This window comes from Bos indicus, chromosome X (genome assembly GCF_029378745.1).
Source record: "Bos indicus isolate NIAB-ARS_2022 breed Sahiwal x Tharparkar chromosome X, NIAB-ARS_B.indTharparkar_mat_pri_1.0, whole genome shotgun sequence".
Classification (NCBI taxonomy): domain Eukaryota; kingdom Metazoa; phylum Chordata; class Mammalia; order Artiodactyla; family Bovidae; genus Bos; species Bos indicus.
The window spans coordinates 141,684,589-141,705,165 of record NC_091789.1 but is presented as its reverse complement, the minus strand read 5'-3'; the positions used below and the strand labels follow the sequence as shown (position 1 = coordinate 141,705,165).

The 20,577-nt window shown below is 44.6% G+C and overlaps 1 long non-coding RNA gene across 1 annotated transcript; it reads right to left on the bottom strand.

Annotated features, from left to right (window-relative positions):
• Positions 1–4,098: 4,098 nt before the first annotated feature.
• Positions 4,099–16,395, bottom strand: LOC139181028 (uncharacterized). The gene is made up of 2 exons (XR_011565177.1): positions 15,672–16,395; positions 4,099–5,506 (listed from the first exon to the last, which is right to left on the bottom strand). It is a non-coding gene; the product is annotated as an uncharacterized lncRNA (long non-coding RNA).
• Positions 16,396–20,577: the final 4,182 nt, after the last annotated feature.

The window sequence follows — 20,577 nt, the reverse complement described above, 5'->3', positions numbered from 1 at the left end:
TGAAAAACCAGTGTTTTAATCTCCAGTCTATTTTTGGAAAAACATTCTCATAAAATGAAGTAAAAATGAATGACTAGAAGAAGTAAAAATGAATGACTAGGAAAAGTAAATCAAAAGACACACAAAATACCAGTCCTTAGAGCAATACTTGTATAAAGTGAAACAAAAATGAGTTAGAAACATTCAATGAAAAGACACACAAAATGCAAACCTAAGAGTTTCATTATTAGATTTAATAGATGTATAATTTCTCTGCCAAATAAGTATAAAAGTTTCTCAACATTTACTCTCAATTTACATATCTAATTGAGGAGGATAATAAATAGTCCACAGATTGGCACCAGTTTACAGTTCACGAATTTGAATGAGATCGAATCAACTTATAAAATAACTGGTATTTATGGAGGGCTTCCTAGGCCCTGGACACTGTGAACAGCCCTTTTCATGAATTTCCTTCTATTCATGTTTCTTGTACCTCTATGAACTTTTACCAAGTCCCCCATTTATGTGTGAACAAACTAGGATGCTTGGGGTGAAGGTACTCACCCAACTGGGTCACACAGCTAGTAAAAACAGGAAGCTGTGATCCAAACCCAGACATCCTCACTGAACAGTATGATCCTGCAGAATTCCTTTATCATTCATAATGACGGAGATAATGTCATCCTCAAGGTATAAATATGAGCTATCATTAATTTCACCCCAGTCAAATATCCTTCAAAGTCTAACATAGGGAGTTTTCTGTGCTCAGATGCTCTAAAAATGAGACCAAACCCTGGTGACAAACATGAGCTCTAGAGAGACGAGACGTGGTGATTTGAGAAGGAAATGAATCTTGTTCTTGTTGGTCTGTCTTCTCAAAACCTGGTGGTTCTTAGTAGCAGAGTCAGAGGTGCAGGAGGGGGAAACTGGGTGTACTTGCTTGATTTATGCTCTGTCTACACTCTGAAATGGCTTTCACTTCCTTCACTGAGGTCCGTCTTAAGGGTAACAGTTCCCATCAGAATCACTGGGGGGATTTTTACAGCTACTGATGCATGGGCCCCGCCCCCGGGGATTCCTAGGCCACTGGTCTGCAAGAACCCAGTCATTCGAGAGTATTTCCAAACCCTCTCCATTGATTCTAATGCGTAGCCAAGGTTGAAACTGGATTCTTAAGGAAGGGAAGCATGTGAGGAGGTAAAGCTGAGTCATCTCTGCTCCACTGCTGATGCCCTGTTGCCCAGGGCTGTGTAGAAGCCGCCTGGAAACAGCTTTCTGTCCATGGCACTCATCCATGGGGAATGCCCAGTTAGGACTAGGACAGTTCAAGTTCCCCATTGTATCTGAAGCTCAGGAAATCTTCCACCAGCAGTTTAGCCCCTGCCAGTTCAGGTTTTCATTAGCTTGGGACTCATCTGTTTTGCAAAATGACAGTCAATCGGTTTTAGTGTTGTAGGTTATCGTTTATGGCAAAATTAGCATTTCATTACTACTTGGCCCTCATTCATGATTTTTACCTACACTGGAGGAAATACTTGTCATTTTAGGCCTTCGCAGGAATTCTAGTATTTTAAAATTTTACATTTATTCAGCTTCAAGTGACCAGAATTATGCATCACTGAGAAGTTGCTTTCAAGAATTTTCTGTGGGTTCCCTCCACCTGTGTTAGACTGGACACAGTAGCTAGGGTTGAGACTACTCTCACAGAATGCTTGGTGGAATCCAATCTTGTGAGAAGTTCCTGCAAAAGACAGTTTCTCAGCCCCTATGACTCAAGGTGTGGTGCTTGGTAAGTTGAAGCACCCACAGCTCCTGGCAGCCTGCCAGAGATAGTCTTGGGCCCCACCTCAGATCTAAATGTGGAATCAGAATCTGCATTTAACCAGACCTTCGGCTGATTTGTATGTATGTGTAGGAAGGCTTTGAGAAGCAGTGAATGATGAGAAATGACTGCAAATTTGTTGTCTCCATTTTTGAAGATACGCATTAGCATATGAAATATTCTGTTAAGTCCAATGGTAAAGAGAACCATTCACTCTGTATTTTCCCAAATGTATTTGACCTTAAAACTACATCTTTTTTTTTCCAGATAGCACTTGAAAAAACCTTTTTGTCACAGTATGACATACCTCAGAAAGTGCCTAGTCCCTCAGTCATGTCCAACTCTTTGAGGTTCCATGGACTGTAGCCTGTTAGGCCCCTCTGTCCATGGAATTTTCCAGGCAAGAATACTGGAGTGGTTTTGATTTGCTCCTCCAGGACATTAGAATAGTATCCATATTGTTGGTGAGGGACTATTCTCCATGGGGCTCTCACCTTTCTGTTAGTCTTGGAACCAGTGGCACAGACTTCGTTTATTCTCAAGTCTCTTCTCAAGGATGTTTGTAGAGCAAACAGCCTGGGAATACAGAGTTAGGATTGCCCTCAAGAGCAAAGATCAGTCCAATATAATAAAGACAACATTTCTCTCCAGGGCAAGGATCAGATGGGCTTACCACCTATTTTAAAAGACTTGGGTTCCCTACAGTGTGGGTTCTTCAACTATGACACAAACCCACCACATGCACTGCATCCAACTGACCCTCCACTTCACCCAGAAGGGGAACTGCCTGGACCGAAGCTCATGCTGCCTGCTATGCTGTGAGCAATCTAGTCGTTGGTCTCTGACTCAGGAGGCTCATGTCTCCTGGCAACACCCACAGGGCTATGGCAGGCCACCTTGTCAACTTGCAGGCAGAGTCAAATCAGTTCTTGGTGATCACATGGGATCATCTTGAGAGATTTTTACACACTGTACATGACCAGGGAACCGGTTACCAGATCAGGAAAGATAATATCAGCACCCACCAGGCCTTCTCGTGACCATTGCCCATAAGTACTCTCCTCAACTCAGGTGAACTAGCAGTGATCTCATATGTGTGCAGGGAGCAGTTTTCTGAGCCAAGATGGTTTAAGCTGACATTTACTAGCATTTATTATGAGTCAGGCACTCTCCGAATCCCTTTACATGTAGTTAACAGTTTAATCTTCATAGCAACCCTCTGAGATGAGAACTATTACGCCCATTTTGCATGCGTGCGTGCATGCTCAGTTGTGTCCAACTTTTTGTGACCCCATGGACTGTAGCCCGCCAGGCTCCTCTATCCTTGGGATTTCCCAGGCAAGAATACTGGAGTGGGTTGCCATGCCCTCCTTCAGGGGATCTTTCCGACCTAGGGATCAAACCCACATCTCCTGCATTGAAGGTGGATTCTTTACCACTGAGTCACCTGGGAAGCCCCCATATACTCATGTTTTTTACAGGTGATAAATAAGTGCAGAGGCTAAGTGATTTGTCAGAGGTCACACAGCTAGAATTTGAACCCAGGTAATCTGACCTCAGAGCTAACTCTTAACTCTGTCACCACACTGGACCCCATGCTCTGAAACTGGCAAAGGATTTCTGCAAAAGGAATCATTCTAGGATGTCTGGGTATGTGTGGTTTTATAAACACAAGCAGGCCCCGAGTATAGACATGCTCTGTTCAAAGGATTTGTCCATAACCAATCATCTTTGCTGTATGGTAGAAAAAGTACTGAATTTAGCATCTGAAAAATCTAGATTCCATTCCCACTTCTTATCCAGCAGCTCTGTGACTTTGGGGAAGTCACTTAACCTCTTTGGCTTTCACTTTCCCAATGTGTAAAATAATGGAGTTGGCCCAGATGAGCATGCAAGACTTCTTTTAACTTTACGTTCCTGTATTTTGATATTCAGTATATATTCTCTATAGGATTCAGTTCAGTTCTGTTCAGTCGCTCAGTTGTGTCTGACTCTTTGCGACTCCATGAACCACAGCATGCCAGGCCTCCCTGTCCATCATTAACTCCCTGAATCCACCCAAACCCATGTCCATTGAGTCAGTGATGCCATCCAACCATCTCATCCTCTGTCGTCCCCTTCTCCTCCTGCCCTCAATCTTTCCCAGCATCAGGGTCTTTTCAAATGAGTCAGCTCTTCGCATCAGGTGGCCTATATATATATATATAGAGAGAGAGAGAGAGAGAGAGAGATAATATTTTTATTATTTTATATATTATTATTATATATATAATTAATGTGATTAATTCCAAGGCTAGCAGCATAACATTTATTTCAAGTAAAATGAATCTGAAAATTGTAAATATACATAGGATAATATACAGAACAATATTTCCATGAACTAGAACTTGACTTTATCACTGATGACTTGGGCAAGTCATTTATAGTATGAGGCTGCTATTAAAATAAAAGCTTGAAATACTTGTTCTGAGAGGGGGGTTATGAACTCTGATCAGAGATCTATCTAGCTCTATCTGTCTATCATCTCTCTAGCTCAGTGTTTTGTAAGGGGATGTATATTGTGCCCACTAGGATATTTATTGTTTATAGCTTCATTCATCCATTTATTTAGGACACATTTATTGAATACTTGCCCACTTCTTGCCAGGTACTCTGTCTCTGGTGAAGCTATCATACTAGAGTACAGTGGGATCAAGTTTCTGAGAAAGGCAAGTGCTGGAGCCTCCAAATGGGCACCTAAACTAATCAGCAGGTTTTGTGTGTTCATTTGTAGGTGCAGGGAGCAGGGGAGATTCCCCTGTGAAATTGATATAAAAGTTGAGACTTGCCAGCCAACACTGGCTGGGCTGCTGGAAGCCAGGATGGAGTGTGGGTCGGTGACACTGTTCCAGGAGCAGGATATAGCTGGGGCCAAGGCCGGGAGGCATGAGAAAGCCAGATTCTTTGTCAGTGGAGTCAAGGCATATGGTCTTCTCAGCATCACGTTATCTCCAACAAGTGGCCTGGGGGTGGTACGGGGGGCCCCAGATTATAGGATGGTGCAGACAGGTGGCTTAGATGGTAAAGAACTTGCCTGCAATGCAAGAGACCCTGGTTCAATCCCTGGGTCGGGAAGATTCCCTGGAGAAGGAAATGGCAACCCACTCCAGTATTCTTACCTGGAGAATCCTATGGACAGAGGAGCGTGGTGGGTGGGGGTGGGGGAGTACAGTCCACTGGTTCGCAAGGGTCAGACACGCCTTAGCGACTAAACCACCACCAGACAGCAGTATTTTGCAAACTTTCAACCCATCTTTAGAAAAGAAGCCTTTCTTAAGCAGCCCCTTCCCCCTTCCAAGTTGGGGAAATTAGGAAGGGACTCCTGGAGCAAGCTCCCAGCTAATTTTCCTGTTCCTCTGAGAGTCACTTTGCCCCTCAGAGGGTGTGTGGAAATCTTGTCGATGGACGCTCTTTCCTCTTCAAGACTGGATGCTTTCACCGTGACTGCACCTGGCTAAAGGTCTTGGGGGGGGTGGCACTCTCACTATCTGCCCCCCACTATCCCTCTTGCCCCCAGGAAGCTCACAGACACACACTGCTTCTCCGGAGCTGATGGAGGGGCGCTGCTGGCACGGTAAATGCCACGGAGTCATTCTGCTCCAGCCTCGGCTTCTTCGCAGCTTTCACGGGAGGAATCTGGGGGCGGGGAGGGGGTGGCACTCCCTGCGGGAAAAGAGAAGAGCTTCCCATTTAGGCTTTGATTTCAGAGATCATCCAGGCCACCCACCCCTGCCCCCGGCCCTTCCAGCCACCCCAGACAGTGGGGAGAGGCTGTCACCGGAGCACAACTCATTTTCCTATCAGAACGGTATCTGTGACTCAAAACGGGATAGAGAGCCAGGGAGCGGAAGCTCCTTCTAAACTGGGGAAGAGGCTTGATGCCTGGGGCTCAGCTTCCTGGGGCCCCAAGGGCTGGCATCTTGGCCCCCTGGTGTTTTCACAGCTGCTTAGTGACCGACAGGAAAAATGTGTCATTGTTATTTGGTCTCTGCCACCTAGCAGTGTCTGGAAGGTCGGAGGCACTCGAACTATTTGGTGGAGGAGGAAAAGGGAATGCAAGTGTTGAAAACTCTCCATCTGAGTCAGGCGCTGCCTTGCCCTCAATAGCTCAGGGACACCCCGGCTGTCTTTTTTTTTGTTGTTCTGTTTCAAGATCCATTTCCAGACACCACGATGCATTTAGTTCATTTTTATTTTTAAGCAAGAGTGGTTTCCCCTTTTGGTTGGAGAAAAAGGTTCATTTTTCATCATCATTGCTTCTCCTTAAAAATCCCTGTCAGTTTTAGAAAACCTGAATTCTTTGAATAATGAGCGGATTCTGGGATTTAACAGTCAACTGGCCTTTAATTGCCAATGGTAGGGAAATTGTTCAAAAAAATATAGTTCTGGAGGGATTACATGGCATTTGAAGAAGCCAAGCGGGTGGTAGCACATGGCAGAGGGATGGGTCTAATGAATCTCACTTGTTTATTTTTGCCATTTAAAATTGGATTTACAAATTTGGGCTACCAGATCACTCACAAAATAGAACTGCATGTATTGTATAAAATGCAAGTGAGATCATGTTCCTTTGTTACTTAACAACCTACAGTGTTTATAGCAGCATACTCACAATAGCCAAAAGGCCCAACTGTCTATTGGCTGATGTGGAGATAAACAAATTGTGGTCTCCCCATACAATGAAATATTCAGTCAGTTCAGTTCAGTTCAGTCGCTCAGTCGTTTTTGACTCTTTGCGACCCCATGAATCACAGCACTCCAGGCCTCCCTGTCCATCACCAACTCCCAGAGTTCACTCAGACTCACGTCCATCGAGTCAGTGATGCCATCCAGCCATCTCATCCTCTGTCATCCCCTTTTCCTCCTGCCCCCAATCCCTCCCAGCATCAAGGTCTTTTCCAATGAGTCAACTCTTCACATGAGGTGGCCAAAGTATTGGAGTTTCAGCTTCAGCATCAGTCCTTCCAAAGAAATCCCAGGGTTGATCTCCTTTAGAATAGACTGGTTGGATCTCCTTACAGTCCAAGGGACTCTCAAGAGTTTTCTCCAACACCACAGTTCAAAAGCATCAATTCTTCGGCACTCAGCTTTCTTCACAGTTCAACTCTCACATCCATACATGACCACTGGAAAAACCATAGATGCGGAGAGCAAGCTCCGCCCGTGGCAAAGGTCATGAGGAAGGAGGCTTGGCATACGCAAAGGCGGGATCAAGCCTCAGGAGTCTCCCTGGAAATTCTCGAGCATCTACCCCCAAAACCAGAGTCTGCCTACTATATGCTTTGTGCTTTCACCTACACCTCTGACTTTACGGGGGGCTGTCCCCCACTACCTCTCTCTGAAAAAAGAGTTAGCTTACAGCTCCAGTTAATAATTCCTGGGTGTGACAGTGTTTAACCTACAAACTCCTTTGGAAATCCTCTAGCCTGCCTGAATAGGTTTTTCCGGCCACATGTGATTGTTCAGAGCCTCCCAACTGTGAGAGGGAGGAGATGTTCTAAACTGTCTGAACACAGATTCTTTTGAGTAGTTAAAAGATTGATTAGAAATTGTATTGGTGAAGGGTTTTTCACTCATTGGGCCAATGTTTGCTGCTAAGTCTCCATACTCCTTACCTACTGTGTCCTTAGCAGTGTATTGATTGATATAATGGGTGTATAGAAATGTAAGTAGTAGCTCAATGTTTGTAACCTTGGACCCTTGAGTTAATTCTTTTCTTGATTGAGCCCACCTCACCTTTGCCCTATAGGAATGCAGCTTTGTCCAATGCTTTCTGGAGGCTGGTGCCTGACTTTGGAATAATCACATTTAGAGAAAGATAAGTTTCTTAAAATGTTAACAGGCCTCCTAGCCAGAAGATGATGTAATTCACCTGAACTTTTGCATATGATAAGTTTGAAAGCCTGGCTTCGATTAGGACCAGGAACTGCTGTCCTTGCATGACTCCACCCCTTCCCCCATTATCCTCTATGCACAACTTAAGGTATAAAAAACTATTTTGGAAAATAAAGTGCGGGCCTTGTTCACCGAAACTTGGTCTCCCCATGTCGCTCGCTCTCCCAAATTCTGGCTGAGTCTCCATCTGGAGCGCGGAACCCGCCATGCTTGCTAATTATGCCTGGGCTTCTAAGATCCGACCAGGGAGGCCTCAGTGTCTCCTCTCCTTCGGGAGAACGGAAGGACGCCTGCGGCCTACGTAAGTGGTGCAAACTTCTTGTCTTGAAGTTTTATTGGTCTCCTGCATAAACCAAGCTACTCAGCCTCTTTTCTCCACTGTTTTCCTACTGAGCTATCCTCATCCTATTACTCTTTATATCTTTGATAAAATATTTAAATAAATAGGTTGCCGACGCTGTCCCCGCTTCGAATATCCTGGATCAGCCGGGGCTGGTCCCCAGCACATAGCCTTGACTAGATGGACCTTTGTTGGCAAAGTAATGTCTCTGCTTTTCAATATGCTATCTAGGTTGGTCATAACTTTTCTTTCAAGGAGTACATGTCTTTTTTTTTTTTTTTTCTAATTTTATTTTATTTTTAAACTTTACATAATTGTATTAGTTTTGCCAAATATCAAAATGAATCCGCCACAGGTATACATGTGTTCCCCATCCTGAACCCTCCTCCCTCCTCCCTCCCCATACCATCCCTCTGGGCCGTCCCAGTGCACCAGCCCCAAGCATCCAGCATCGTGCATCGAACCTGGACTGGCAACTCGTTTCCTACATGATATTTTACATGTTTCATTGCCATTCTCCCAAATCTTCCCACCCTCTCCCTCTCCCACAGAGTCCATAAGACTGTTCTATACATCAGTGTCTCTTTTGCTGTCTCGTATACAGAGTTATTGTTACCATCTTTCTAAATTCCATATATATGCGTTAGTATACTGTATTTATGTTTTTCCTTCTGGCTTACTTCACTCTGTATAATAGGCTCCAGTTTCATCCACCTCATTAGAACTGATTCAAATGTATTCTTTTTAATGGCTGAGTAATACTCCATTGTGTATATGTACCACAGCTTTCTTATCCATTCATCTGTTGATGGACATCTAGGTTGCTTCCATGTCTTGGCTATTATAAACAGTGCTGCGATGAACATTGGGGTACACGTGTCTCTTTCCCTTCTGGTTTCCTCAGTGTGTATGCCCAGCAGTGGGATTGCTGGATCATAAGGCAGTTCTATTTCCAGTTTTTTAAGGAATCTCCACACTGTTCTCCATAGTGGCTGTACTAGTTTGCATTCCCACCAACAGTGTAAGAGGGTTCCCTTTTTTCCACACCCTCTCCAGCATTTATTATTTGTAGACTTTTGGATCGCAGCCATTCTGACTGGTGTGAAATGGTACCTCATAGTGGTTTTGATTTGCATTTCTCTGATAATGAGTGATGTTGAGCATCTTTTCATGTGTTTGTTAGCCATCTGTATGTCTTCTTTGGAGAAATGTCTATTTAGTTCTTTGGCCCATTTTTTGATTGGGTCGTTTATTTTTCTGGAGTTGAGCTGTAGGAGTTGCTTGTATATTTTTGAGATTAGTTGTTTGTCGGTTGCTTCATTTGCTATTATTTTCTCCCATTCTGAAGGCTGTCTTTTCACCTTGCTAACATGTCTTTTAATTTCATGGCTGCAGTCACCATCTGTAGTGATTTTGGAGCCCCAAAAAATAAAGTCTGACACTGTTTCCACTGTTTCCCCATCTATTTCCCATGAAGTGATGGGACCGGATGCCATGATCCTCGTTTTCTGAATGTTGAGCTTTAAGCCAACTTTTTCACTCTCCACTTTCACTTTCATCAAGAGGCTTTTGAGTTCCTCTTCACTTTCTGCCATAAGGGTGGTGTCATCTGCATATCTGAGGTTATTGATATTTCTCCTGGCAATTTTGATTCCAGCTTGTGCTTCTTCCAGCCCAGCGTTTCTCATGATGTACTCTGCATAGAAGTTAAATAAGCAGGGTGACAATATACAGCCTTGACATACTCCTTTTCCTATTTGGAACCAGTCATATTATGCAGCCATAAAAAAGGATGAAGTTCTGACATATACTACAACATACATGAACCTCCAAAACATCGTGCCAGGTGAAAGAAGCCAGTCACTAAAGACCCGTGTATTGATTCTATTTATGTGAAACATCCAAAAGAGGTAAATCCTTAGAGATATAATGCAGATTGATGGTTGCCAGGGACTGAAAAGGAGGATGAAGTGCGGAATGACTTGTTATGGGGAGGGCAGGTTTCCATTTGAGATAATGAAAGCATTCTGGAACTAGATAGAGGTAGGGTTAGGCAAGAACATTTTGAGTGTCTTAAGTACCATTGAATTGGTCACTTTCATTTTGTGACTTTCACCTTTGTGACTTTCACCTCAGTAAGGAAAAACAAATTGTTATGGAAAACCTGCACTGGCTCCCTATTTCCTTAAGAGCAGAAGCCCAGTCTTTCGAGTGGCCTAAGGTCCCACAGGATCTGTTGGCCCCTGGCCTCATCCCTTCCTGCTGCCCTTATTCTCTTACTGGGCACACTGGTCTCCATGCATGCTGTGGCTCCATGCCAGCTGTCTCCCACCCTTTGCCCTAGCTGTTCCCTCTGCCTAGAGGGCACCTCTCCCCAGCCCCTATGGTGCTCCCTCCCTCACCTCCGTCATTTCTTTGCTCAGATATGTTACCTCTCGAAGAGGCCTGTTCTGACCACCCTGTTTCCAGTTACACCAGCCCCAAGGGCCCTTCCGTCTATTCTGCTCCACTTTACTTGTTACCTTCCAACGAACTGTAGACTTTCACTGATTGATTCTGATTATGGTTTGTTCTCTTTCTTCCCCCGCCTCCGCTCCCCCGCCAAACCCCTCCCCCCCATCACTCTTACACTGTAGCTCCACTAAGGGTTTTAGCCTGCTTCTGCATTCTGGGTTCAATTTGTGCTGATTTTTAAAAAGGTTCCACAGAATCAAATAACAAACAATTACATGTTCAAACAGATTCAATTAGCTGCATTCTGAAGGAAACATCCACAGAAAATGAAGTATCAAATCTAATCATAAAGTGCTTTTATGGCTTTTTGTTCTCTGTCAATATTTATACTCGTGGAGGCAGAAGAGCGTAAACTTTCGAAACTCCTCTGTCCCTCTCTTCTCTTCTCTCTGTTGTCACAAGCCACTTGAATTTTGAACCTGAAGGAGGATATTTGGATTGAAAGTTATTAATTATAGAAGGTGGTAGAACTAGAAGACATTTCCTAGTGGTTGAAGTTACCTTATTATTTTTTGCCAAATAGCATTTTCATCTTTCTCAGGGATGATTGGGGTTGTTACAGCTTATATGGGGTGGCAAGAGGGGCAGGGGAGAATATATTGGATTTACCAAAAAGTTCATTCAGGTTTTTATGTTACATCATATGGAAAAACCAGGCCCACTCAATAAAACCTTTTTCTTTTTTAAAAATACCTTTTTTCTGTGCTTGCATTTATTTAGCACATCTGTGCAAGGCCTGGGTGATTGGAGGAGGTCCAAAGAAACGCATATTAGCGTTTCAAGTAAGAGAAGTGGATTTGTCACAAGTGGAGTGAAAGTCTGAGAAAGGGAAAAATAAAAAAGGAACAGAGAGAAAAGAAAGGATGAGAATTTAGAAATAGACCTCTGCCTGAAATATTTTTGTCCCCAACCAGGAAGTTGCTTTCGGAAAGCTGGGCCCCAGACTCTTGCACACAGACCTTACACAAGGAGATCTATGATTAGAAAATAGCATCATGAGCTTACAGCGATGACATTTTGTAGCTGGGATGTCTCTGTTCCTTTGGATCTGTATGCTGGCTGGCAATGCCCCTGTCTGATGCAAAAGCAAACAAGACATTCTACCCCCTCTTTCATATTTTTATGTGTATCTATCTCAAGCATAACAAAACTGAGGATCAGAGTACCAGAGTTTGTCTGGTAGGTGAGACTGAGTGGGGAATTCTGATACCAGAGCTCTTGAACCCAAAGTTTCAGCTCTGGACATGGAACGATTTCTCCCCATCAGTTACCACGCTCTCACTGGGCTTAGGGGCGTGCCTCACCAATCCGCATTCCATCGTCCTGGCATTGACTTGGACACACCATCCCATATGGATTCCATTTGAAGGGAAAAAAAAATTCAAGAAGCAGAGGGGAGGTGGGATTTTTTGTGAATGTTGTAATTTCAGAGGAATGCAAAAGTAGCATGACCCGATATTAGCGACTCCTGCACTGCAAAGCATTCTGACCACAGCCACATAGGAAACGCTGCATTTCTGAGGCAGAAATGGCCAGTTCAGAGACCAGCAAAGACGCAGAAGCTAAAAACCACACACATACCCGTATCTTGTAACCAAGAGCAGCAATTTGTCTGCTGCTGAAAGAAAAAGGACTGTTAATTTAACGTAAAGCACTTTGAAGGGGATGTTTTCCTTGATTAACTGATGCCTCCTCAAATAATAGTGGGCATTTGTGTTATCACAAGGGGAGATAGATGGAGGAGTAGTGATGCTCTGAGGTTGGCATCATCACTGAGAATTTTTCATATGTCCTTGGAGCATGAACTGAGCAAAAAATATCCAGATAAGCCAATTCCTCTTAGAGCTCTTATGATGTACAAGTGAAAGCTGCCTGGGAGAGTCCAAAAATTGCCCAATTCAGTGGTTCTTGACAGGGGGCAAACCAGCAGGGGCACATGTGGTGATATCTGGAAACATTTTTGGTTCTTATAATATGCGAGGTGGGCACTGCTATTGTCATCAAATAGATAGAGGCCAGGGATACTGCTAAACATTTTGTCAAACACAGGGCAGCCCCTTAACAAAGAATGATCTGACCCCAAATGTCACTAGTTCCATTTGAAATATCCCCCAATTGGTAGAATCAACCAGAACAACAGTCTGATAAAAACAAAACCCAAGTAACCTAGTTAGTAATATTTCCTTGTTCCTCTTTTCCACCCCACAGAAAATCATTGAATAAATGTAAGCCTGACCTTTAAAAAAAAAAAAAACACTTTGTAAGCAATCTCCCTAACTATGTCTTGCTGCAATGTCTGTCATTCTCTAGAGGCTATTCTGTTCCCAATAAAATTATTGAAACCATTGGAATAATAAACATTTATAACCACATTAGCATCTCTTGGCTAAACTTGTTGAAATGGCAAGGGAGGGTGAAACATTAAAAAGACTTTTTAAAAAGAAATCTAGGTTACTTGCTCATTCCTCCCCAATTGAAAGAGAAAGACTGAAATTTGTGCTAAGACTGGCTTTAGATGCAAGATAAATGACATGGGCTTCCCAGCCGATGCTTGTGGTAAAGAACCCACGTATCAATGCAGCAGACATAAGACATGTGGGTTTGATCCCTGGGTTGGGGAGATCCCCTGGAGGAGGGCATGGCAACCCACTCCAGTATTCTTGTGTGGAAAATCCCATGGACACAGGAGCCCAGGGAGCTATAGTCCATAGAGTCGCAAAGAATCGACATGACTGAATCAACCTTGCAAGCAAGCAAATAAGTAAGCAATAAGTGTATACACAAATACAAGCCCAGCTGGGCAATGCCTGCTTCAGTCAGCCTGAGCTCTTGGTTCTTCTAATTTAGTGGCCAGAAGAGGGAACTGAGCTTGGGTTGTTCTTCCTAGTGAGGAAACTCGATGACTGTTATTGAAATATGAAGCCTTTGAGAATGTGAATACAGAAAGTCCTGCCCATGGCATGGAGAGCTTTGTGCAAAGAGCAGTAATTGTGAGATTGGGGCTTTTAAGACAATTGGGGCCACCATTTATCTGTGTGACCTGGGAGTGAACAACAACAACAGGTTACTCCTAGGTTGAAGTTGGCCTTGCAGACTCTGCTCAGATCTTAGAATCAGTCTGAATTTTAAAGTTCATGAATTTAGAATTTTACAAGCAAACCTCTATGCAAAATAGAGCAGTGTTTCAGGGTCGAGGGTCTTCTCTATGACAGGCCCTTGAAAGCTGAAAATGGGAGAAGAATTCACAGGACAAAAGCTCAGAAACCATTAGAGGTTTTTTCCTTTGACAGGAAGTCTCTACCAGAAGTCAGCCTACAGGAAGCGAGGCAGTCCACACTGGGCCTTCTGGACCCCAGAGAAGGCAGGGTTTGTTTGTTTCTCTGTCAGTTTCACTCCCAGCCCACACCTCCCACCCAGAACACTTGGCTATCTAGGTTACTCCTTCTGCATCTGCTTTCAATTATTTCAGGAATAGTTTTACAGTCTCTGTTTTACTCATGACTTTGTCTTGCCTTCTTTTTGGGGCTTGAATTTATATGAGGCATGAGGACAAAAGGGCGTTGAATCCCAAACCCAAATCCTGTTTGATGTATTCATTCATTCATTTATTTTCATCTCAGCAACAGGTGAGCGAGAAAGAAGCTTAAAAGGAGGACCAAAATGTGAGTGTAGAAAACCATTAGTGACTTTAAGAGGCAGAAAACATTGGCTGTTTAGGGAAGTTATTAAGAACTGAGCATTATCTATTCAGAAATGTCCCTTGGGTTGTTTATCAAGGTGTGTGACTTTGAGAGTGAGAGGAATGGAAAAGTCAGGTGGAGAAGGAGTGAAATCACCCTCCATTTGAGATCTTGTGAACCAGCTGTTTCCTTTGCTAACTCTGTCTAAAGTTTAGAAGGAAAAAAAAAAGTCAATGAGGAAATACATATATATTTACAAAGGCTCCCCCTCGATCTTCAGTACCCTTGTGCAAAATCCATCATCTTGCAGTCTTGCAGTGTGGTTGGATTTGAAATCAGTGGTGTAAGCGGGGTTTTTTTGGTTTGGTTTTTTTCTTCATAATGGGAGGGTAACCTGCTTGCAAAGCCTGTGGACTTGCTCTGCCTCCGAAGGGGAAAAGTTGACCCAGTGCCACTAGGATCTGAACGAGTGGTTTCTAGGAGTCTGAGCATCTTTGGGCCTCTCCGATTCGCCATTAATGCATGTTTGGTAGTGATAAATAACAACGAATGGCACTGAGATCAGATTCCTAAGAGAAGACAGCTAAAAGATGTTCTCTTTCAGCTTCGTTCCCCAGGAGGGCTCACTCAGTTGCCCTAGTGGAGCGAGGCTCTTCCTTCCCTAAGTGGTCTCTTTAGAAGTTTGAGGGACTGTGGCTCAAGGGAAAATGACTCAATCTGAGGAATTCTTTAAGAGCAGCTAAGAAGAGGCCCCAGACCCAGGCCTCTCCGCTGCTGGATCCAGTTCATGGTCCTTTTCATGATTGCAGTCAGAAAAAATACATACAGTGTAAGAAATCAAATTGCTTCTTTTCAAAATGGAAAAAGGACAGTGTAACTAACACTAGAATTAGACAGAAGCCAGAAAGTGTGTCTCGTGCAAACGTTTCCGGATGCAAGAACTACCTGACTGTTGCCCTGAAACCACAGCTAGCTATCACATGCTTGCAGGAACCTCCCAGAAGCTTCCTGTTTCATGTGGCTCCTGAGAAGGATTGCACAGTCCAGTACGCTGTCTGTGTGCTGTTTCCAAGCTAGGAGACAGCAGAACTTGTACTTTGTATTCAGGGTACAAGTTGTATCCAACTCTTTGCAACCCCATGGACTGAGGCCCGCCAGGCTCCCCTGTCCATGGGATTTCCCAGGCAAGAATACTGGAGTGGGTTGCCATTCACTTCTCCAGGGGCTCTTCCCGACCCAGGAATCGAACCTGGGTCTCCTGCATTGCAGGCAGATTCTTTACCATCTGAACCATCAGGGAAGCCCATTTCGTATTCTAAGATATTTATGAATACATTCCATCAGTAAGTCTCTCCATCAGCACACAGACAATATAAAGGAGATTGTAGATCCAGCTTACCCATTCCATCGAGACCTCAGGGAGGAGCTGGGACATCTCCAGGGCTAAAAGCGGTATGGTTTGGCAGTGGGACCTCAATGTAGCATTGGCGTGAGGCAGGGGAACATGACTGACTGACGGTAAGATGGTTCTCCAAGATGGGGTCGATGGGACAGGCAAGGGCAAGGTGGTTTGTGAGGCCAGAAGCCTTGCAGCCTCTTCTGCTGAGTCTGGTACCCACCAAAGACTAATTAGAGAGCAAGGAGGAGAACACGGCCTCATGTAACATCCACATCAGTCCTCCCAAGTCAGCTGTGTATCCCTAAGGCACGGTGGAGGCTTCTCTTCTTACAAACGACAGTTGATATATATTCAGTGCTGTTAAGGACAAGCCTCTGGTGACCAGTGACCAGTGTTGTCAAAGTTTTGAGCACACGGTGAGCAGTTTCCTGAAGACTTAAGAGAGCATCGTGGCCACAGCCACAGGTTCCCAGCTGGGGCTTCTGGGGCCCCTCCTCAGGCTCTGCTTCAATGTGCTCTGCGGTTGATGAAGACTTCCTCTTCCCCTGTGTGAACTCAAGGAAACAGAAGGCTGTCTCGGCCGGACACCAGCCGCCCTGGCCTTGTTTGTCAGCTGTCTCTGCTGGTCAGCTCGGAATTCCTTCATTCTCTCAGTCAGGTAGGAGGATGCTTGTGGCCCATTGTCCCTCAGCTCACATGCAAGAGTGGCCAACCTCCTTCTCCACAGGTCTGGGCGTGCTTTCAGTCTCCATATCTGAGTGTGAAAGGAGGGCCTGCCCCCTCCCCTCCCCTCCAGCACAAGTTCCGTGGAATCACCATGACCCTGTAATAAGCAGCAGAGTGGAGAGCTTACACGTGGCCTCAAGGCCTCCATCATGTCCACTGGACTATTAGCCCCTTGCTTTTCTCTAATTTTCATGTTATTCATTAATCAAGGATATTCTTTTTCTAAATGGATTTTTAAACAATACTTAAGACCTATAGGGAATTTGAAACACATGGAAGAGCATGATCATGAAAGCCCTTATGAACTTCATCCTCAGCCAAGCCAAAGTTGCTGTTAATATTTTGATGTATTTCCTTCTAGTGTTTTTTCTCTATGTCTGCATATTTTCATAAACACTTGTCCCTCTTTTAAAAACCTAGGTTATTATGGATATGTAATTTTGTTTCCTTTTTTCATGTCATGTGGTCATTTAGCTACATTAACCCCCATCTTCTACAATGTGGTTATTGATGGCTCTGTTCACTGTAAGAACATGCCATATGTATTTAAAAATTACTCTTGAGGGATGCTCCAAAGGTCTACAATTTTTCTCCAGGATAAACAACACTGTAATGAACATCTCTTTTCATAGACTTTAGCCTGTTTCTCTGAATATTGGCCAAGCATAGGACCCTGGAAATAAAAATTCCAAGTACAAAAGGTGTAAATACTTTTGAGGCTGTTGATGCAGATTGTCAGACCACCCTCCAAAATGGCTATACCAGTTTACAGTCACTTAAGGTTTTCTTTATTTTTATTGTCAAATGATCCTTGATACTGAGGACTAATAGTGCCCATGCAGTGTCTCAAGAGAAGGAGCTGGTTTGTGCTTTTCAATCAGGAATTTCAAGATCCAAGAGGAAAACTCATCAGAAGTGCAGCTGAGGGTGCTTCCTAAGGTAGTTCTAGAAGGAAATGACCCTTCCAGGACCATTTCAGCAGAATGACTGACTTTACCAAAGAGACTGACACAAAATACCCTCAACTTGAACATGAGTAAGATATATACCTCATCCAAAAGTTCCCTTAGGTCCTCCAAAGCCATACTTCTTTACTCAAGTCAGGGTTCATGACAGGGTAGCCAGTGAGGGTTTGAGGTTTCAGTAAGGGGAGGGCACACGTGTTCCTGATGAGCCCTGGCATAAAGGAAAGCAAATGGACAAGCTGACCTTTGAGGTCATTCAGTTGGTGCACCCTGTGTACTGGGCAGCTCGAGGTTGGTCCTTTTTGCTTCTGGCCACAACTGACTGCATCAGTGTTTTTCCCCTTGGGATAATAAAACCCATCGCTTTCCCAAGGGATCCTTGGGGTTGAATTGGTGCTTATCAAAGGTTTAGAGGAGGAGACCCAACAGTGTGTGCAAATGGTTGATAGGGAGTCCCAGCCCATGGCACAGTTGTCTAAAGAGGTCTTGGGTTGCTCACAGAACCAGATTGGGGTTAACAGCGTGCATCCTTTCAGAGTTCCTGGGGGTGATTGTGCAAGAGACTCGTGATCTGATCACAAGAGCAAAGAGAGTGCTTGTGTTGCCGATAACAAAGAATTACACAAGGCCTGGAACAAATGCCAATGTTTTAAAACACTTGGCGGAAATTTAAACTGCAAGGCATTTTATCATCTCAGGCCATCGCTGAGAGGGGCCAGCTGAAGCTACCCAGTCCACAGCCTTTTACAAGCACTGGCCTTTGTAAATGGGGCTTTGAAAACCAGCTGAACTGTAGCTGGCTTTGCAGAGTGTTTAAGCTGGTCGGCTTACAGCAGTACAAATTGGCAGCGTGGCAAGAAAGAAAACTGAAATTCAACTCAACACTGGGATCGAAAAAGAGACTCAAATGTCGCCGACACTGGGGTGCGGCTTTTCTGCTAATTATGTTTTGTCAAACAAGGGTTGAAAATGTCAGCCTTGATCCAGGGTTCAGCTCCTCTGGTGGCCAATAGTGGTGGGGCCCCAGTTGAAATAATGAGAAGCAAGTTCGAAACACCATTTGGTTGATTTCAAGACTTCCTGGGGCTGACGTTGAAACCACAATGTTCTTTCTGGGGCACTGAGAAGAGCCAATCACATTTGAGGTTTCGCAGCCTCTTCTGCCCATATTTGGCTGTAATCTTGCTTCATTCAACTAGATTTATAATACATGCACTTGAAAAGCAAGGCTTTGAGAAGTATGCGTATGTCTCTCCCCGTTATGAAAGACGTTTTATCTTGATGCCTTTGGGCCTGCCCGCCAATGTCTAGGGCAGCTTCAAAGTGAAGAAAGGAACCAGTGTAGAAAATTTAATTTTTACTTTTATTTATTTATGTTTTAAAGTTTCCATCACAGTCTCTGGCTGTATAGCATTTACCTGAAAATATATAGAAAACAGAAACTAGGTTTGTTTAAATAACCAGAGGTGGCTTAGGAGATGATGGGGATGTGCAAGGCGTGTCACAGGCTTTATTGCATTTTATCTATGATGTATAGGAGACTCGTTCCTCAGAGCCTCTGAGAAATAAATGCATCCTTTAAAGTTTCTGCTTAAGGGTTGATTTAAAAAGCATGATCAAATCTTGTGGAGCGATAACGACACAAATAGGATAAAGTGCATTCTGCCTTTTTCCAGTGAATATTAATATTTATCATGCAGTTTATATGCACTGTTCATTTCATTCTCACCACAGTCCCACAAAGATCCTGTGCTTCTCCACATTTTACACAAACTTTCCCAAGGGGTCTGGGCGAGTTAATAAGCAGTGGAGGTTAGTGGCCACTCCAGCCGTCAGCTGCCCACGCCCCTCACTCTTAATGCTCCGTCACTCTACTTCATTGACATGTTTTCCTGTGTTTACAGGTAGGAACAGAGAGGCCTTGTGTGTGTGTGTGAGTTGCTCAGTCGTGTCCAACTCTTTGCGACCCCATGGACTGAGGCCCGTCAATCTCTGTCCATGAGATTCTCCAGGCAAGAATACTGGAGTGGGTTGCCATTCACTTCTCCAGGAGATCTTCCCAACCCAGGGATCGAACCCATGTCTCCTGCATTGCAGGTGGATTCTTTAACATCTGAGCCACCAGGGAAGCCACAGAATGGCACCAGGGGCCCCCATCTCTAAGACATTGACCTTCTCCAACTCTCAGGACCCTGTGGAAAGAAAGTGGTGAGGTTGTTCGGCTTGTCTCAGGCCTGAGGGTGGGAAAGTTCTCAGTGACCCCCTAGGAGATTGCATCCAGAATTGTCTGGTCAGAGAGGAGCCAACCACCCAGCAGCTGAGCCCCTCACTCAGGGCCCCAGTCTCAGGAAACCCCCTCTAGAAGGTCCTCCTCAGTGATTCTAGAGATACAGGGGCTATAGCAGAGACCCAGCAACATGGTCCATCTGTGTTCTTAAAACTGAGAAAGAGGAGGGAGGTGGCCAAGTAGCCCAGCCTCCCCTGTGACCACACGGGCCCCCACATCCTCCCTGCAGAGCAGTGGTGCTCAGCTGGGGCACTTTGGCCCCCCGGGGGACATTTGGCAATGTTTGGAGACATTTTGGGTTGTCACAGCAGTGGAGAGGGTGCTACTGTCACCTAGTGGGTGGAGACACGGGATGCTGCTCAACAGCGTATAGTGCGTAGGGCAGCCCCTACCCTCCACCACAAAGAGTGATGTGGCGCCAGGTGTCACTAGTGCTGTGGTGAGAAACCCTGCGTGACAGTTTTGCTTTGGTGCATCCCACCCACAGTTCTGAGGGAGCCCTATCTGGGGCTTCTTCAAAGAGACATTCTGCAACCAGGAAGCTAGCAGCTCATACAACTAGGCAGACGGCAGAGCCATCCCTACAGATTTTAACTCATTGCATCTTTCTTCCTGACAGAGAGAGGTCAGTGTTCACCTCTGGTTACAGTCATCAGGACCAAGGTAGGAGCTGACCCTAGGTAGTAGGCTACATCATGCCCCACAAAGATCAGGTCCTAATCCCTGGAGCCTATAACTGTTAGCCGATATGAAGGAAAAGAATGGTCTTTGTGGTTGTGGTTAAGCTAAGGGTCTTGACATGGGGAGATGATCCCTCATTATCTGAGTGGCCCATGCATGCCATCGTGAGTGCCCTTATAAGAAGGAGAGAGGGGGAGGCACGACACATGACACACACACAGTGGAGAAGGTAGTGTGATAAAAGAGG